Here is a 4,526-nt window from a genome sequence, read left to right on the forward strand (position 1 = left end):
GACAAATAAAATAATGTTTAAATGTTTTGTTTAATTTCTATAGTATATATTTAAGTTTTACAGAGATAAGCACATTCCAAAATAGTTCCTTAAGTGCAATACTTTGCAGTGGATGGTTCTCTTTAAGCCATTTTGGATTGTGTTTTCACAGCACTGACAGATTTCCTTCTTGTATGAGTGCACTCTATAGATGGCATCAGACTTTTTTAATCTTCATTGCACATGTGTGCCTACCTGTGTTATCTGTTTTTTTTTTTTTGTGGTTGTATGTTCTGCCACTTCACCTTTAAATAAAGGTGCCTGAAAATATCATGGGAAAGTTTTTATATTTAGATGATAAGGAAGTAAATGCTCTTTACTCACTGTAATGAATGATCTCCCATACAGCACCTACATGTTAACGTTCAATCAGTATCATCAGTAGTGGAATATGACTAAGTCCTTTTAATGAAGTACAGTTTGGAGTACTTACTTATTTTATGCAGCTTTTTCTTATTCTTCACTACATCTCAAAGGCACATATTATACGTTTTACTCTCACAGCTTAAATTATTTCTCAAATTATGCAAATTTTCACCCTGTTCCTATCCAATGAAAACCACATATTTCCAAACGCACTAATATTCTGTGTTATTTTGTGGTCTAAGTAGATCATTTTCCTTACTAAGATAAATAAACCCCATAAAACCTTTTTGCATTTTCTAGAAAATGCACTATTACAAAGCTGAAACAAAAGTGAGCCCATGAAAAGTTGATTTTTTTTAGATATATGGTTCTAATGTGACAGCATATAACATACATAGGACAATGTTATAGCATGAGAGTCTTATAGTAGTATATAATAATCTTAATATGATGCAATGATGCAGTTTAAATAGCAAATAGAATGTAAAATAGTTCAAACGAGCTTAACTTTAACATCTACAGCAGTTAAATGTAACATGCACATTAATATACAGGTATGAATTAGAAGAATACACCATATATAATAGTAAAACACTGAAAGAGACTCTTTTAGTGCATCATAGATACTTTTAATAATAATAGATTGGATTTATATAGCGCCTTTCTAGACACCCAAAGCGCTTTACATTATTGACCCATTATTCATTCACTCTCACATTCTCCCTCTGGTGGTGGTAAACTACATCTGTAGCCACAGCTGCCCTGGGGCAGACTGACAGAAGTGTGGCTGCCATTTTGCGCCTACGGCCCCTCTGACCACCACCAAACATTCATACACCAGTGTGGGTGGCACTGGAGGAAAGGAGGGTGAAGTGTCTTGCCCAAGGACACAACGGACTGACTAGGACAGAGCGGGATTCGAACCGCCAACCCTTCGGTAATTGGACGACCCGCTCTACCAACTGAGCCACGACCGCCCCTTTTATGCTTCATATCTTGCAAATTATGCTTCCATAGTTTAGTTTTATTGTGTGACATTTACTTTTAGTGGAATATTTTAATGTTGTGGTATTTGTACTTCTACTAAAGGATTTAAATACTTCCTCCCCCACTGATTCTCATGACATAGTGTAAAAAAAAAAAAAAAAAAAATTATTGTGGTAGACATGAATTGTGCCTTATTGTAGAATGTACTCCGCTGACCCCTCTGTCCGCTGTCATTTCCTATTCATCGTGCATTATGCCCACACCTTGCTGGTACCGCTCATCTGCCAAAAGCACAGCAGCGTTCGTCAGAGCTCTTTGCATCATTTCCTGTCGTCATGGTTGGTTCAGAGTTGTTTTTGTGGATGCAGGATGTGGTCGTGTGCCAAAAGCTCATCAGAGGATACAAGTGTGATCATTACTGAACAGTGACCCCAGGGAGGAAATCATCTGGACAATGTGCCCAGCGCAGATCTTAATAGTGTGAAAAACAGCTTTTATCCAGAGTGTGTATATGATGATCACACCATTATATTATGTACCTGCTCTGTGCACACATAAGGACACACATGTTTCTTCTTCTTCTTCTTCTTCTTCTTCTTCTTCTTCTCCTTCTTCTTCTTCTTCTTCTTCTTCTTCTTCTTCTTCTCCTTCTTCTTCTTCTCCGTCTCCTTCTCCTTCTTCTTCTCCTTCTTCTTCTTCTTCTTCTTCTTCTTCTTCTTCTTCTTCTTCTTCTTCTCCTTCTTCTTCTCCTTCTTCCTCTTCTCCTCCTCCTTCTTTTTCTTCTTCTTTTTCAATCAGTCAATGTTTATTTATACAGGGTGTCCCATAAGTCTCCATACATAGGAGACATAATACATATGGTTCTAACATGTATTTCTTCATATTTCTTCTTTATAGTTCTTCAGCAGTGGAGGACACGCATTGAAATGTGTTCCCGACAAAATGGCAGTCATATAGAGCATATTATATAAATAAAAATGGTTTATGTCAAGAAATGTTTATTTTTCCTATGTATGGAGACTTATGGGACACCCTGTATAGCACTTCACAATAACACAATGACCTAAGTGCTTTACATCCATGTATGATTGTGTGTATGATCGTGTGCAGTGCATTCGTACAGTTTTGCAATTTGTGCAACCACAACTACAAAAATCGCAACAAAAAAAGAAAAATGACCCATTCATTCACAATGAAATGACTGTGAAAATGATCAAACATGCATTTCTTTACAGTTACATTATGTTGTCATGCTTAGATGCAGAAACATGGATGAAACTTATCATGTTTCACAACACTTCAGCCCTTATTGGGGTTAGTGAATATCTCAGTGTATGGTGTGATACTGTGATAGCGTCATATTTTTTGTTTTCCTGCTTATGCATGAAATCTTGAGACTTAAAGTGGCTGATTATTGGTGAGAGGCAAACATTTTCAGAGTAAACTGCAGTCACTATGAGGTGTTTAACAACCAGCTCAACAAATTTACCATAAATGCAGCTGCTTTTGGCTTCATTTGTGTAATATGACTCCCAAAGCTCAGCTACTTGCAGAATTTGAGCTATGAGTCTCAAGATGACAGGAGTTCATACAACTGCTCCATTAAACCAGAGTAGACAGTTGTGTTGCAATCCAAATGCAGTTTTGATTGATTGAAGTATTCATTTTGAACATAAATGTCAAAAAAGAAGAAAAATAAATAAACAAAACATTTAAACACTAGAAAAGCACTCGGAGAGCGCAGACCTCCACCAAGGCAGATCAGTGCTCCCCCCCCCCCCCCCCGATCACCACCAAAATTTAACCATTTGTTCCTTGTGCCAGTATCAACATTTCCTGAAATTTTCATCCAAATCCGTCCCTAACTTTTTGAGTTATTTTGCACACGGACAGACAGGCAGGCAGACATACAGACAAACCAACGCCGGCAAAAACTTAACCTTGGCGGAGGTAATAAGACATAAAATACATATTCGAAAAGGAGTGAGAACAAGTATAACTCATAAACTCCCACCCCTTCTCCTTAAATAATTAATAATGATAATAATAAGCTTCCTATTCTACAGATATCTATACTCTAATGCCTGATACTTATTGTTAAATAATTTTGTGTCTGACTTCATATTATTTAAAAAAAATATAATTGACATACCCATAATACAATAACATACACACACACACATATATATATATATATATATATATATATATATATATATATATATATATATATATATATATATATATATATATATATATATATATATATATATATATGTGTGTATATATATACATACACAGATATAAATACATACACATGCATATAGATATGCACATACACCACATACTTGTACATCCTTTTATGTTTATGTTTATGCATTTGGCAGACGCTTTTTTCCAAAGCGACTTACAGGAGAAAACCAATTAAATCACTCAATCAATCAAATTTTATTTATATAGCGCCAGATCGCAACAAAAAAGTAATCTCATGACACTTTATATACAGAGTTGGTATAAAACCAGACTCTAAGCCAATTTACAGAAACCCAACAGAATCCTCCAGGAGCAAACACTTGTGACTGGTGACTGGTGACAGTTTTAACACCCAGTGGTACCCAGTTTTTGCCTCAATGTCGAGTAAATTTAAGTTGCATTTATATAAACACATTCAGTCCAGTCTCCTCTCCCATGCACTGAAAAAAATTGCGGATATAAGACACCTCATGTGACTGTTTATCAGTTTGATGAACTAAATGAATGTGCAATGGGGAATGAGGAGATCCACAGATTTCAAAATTTCTTTTTTAATTACTTTTTTAAGTTTTTCATAGTCTTCCACTTCACTACATTTTTATGTTTTCATATACTTAAGGAAATCATTTTTAACTAAAGGTAACATTATTACATGGGTATTTCAGTGAAAACTCAGAGAGTATTTTAGTGTATGTCATGTGATTCTTGGAACATGAATTCTGCATCTTTGCCTCTTGTTGACATATGTTTTATCTCTTGTCTCCCGGGCATTGGTCCCAGAACATATGATCTGACCTGTGAACTGTACTTTCCTCTTCCTTTTCCTGTACTTTCTGACACTGACACACACTGCCCAGAAACACCTCTATTTAACCCTGAAA

Source organism: Sphaeramia orbicularis, chromosome 3, assembly GCF_902148855.1.
Source record: "Sphaeramia orbicularis chromosome 3, fSphaOr1.1, whole genome shotgun sequence".
NCBI classification, from domain to species: domain Eukaryota; kingdom Metazoa; phylum Chordata; class Actinopteri; order Kurtiformes; family Apogonidae; genus Sphaeramia; species Sphaeramia orbicularis.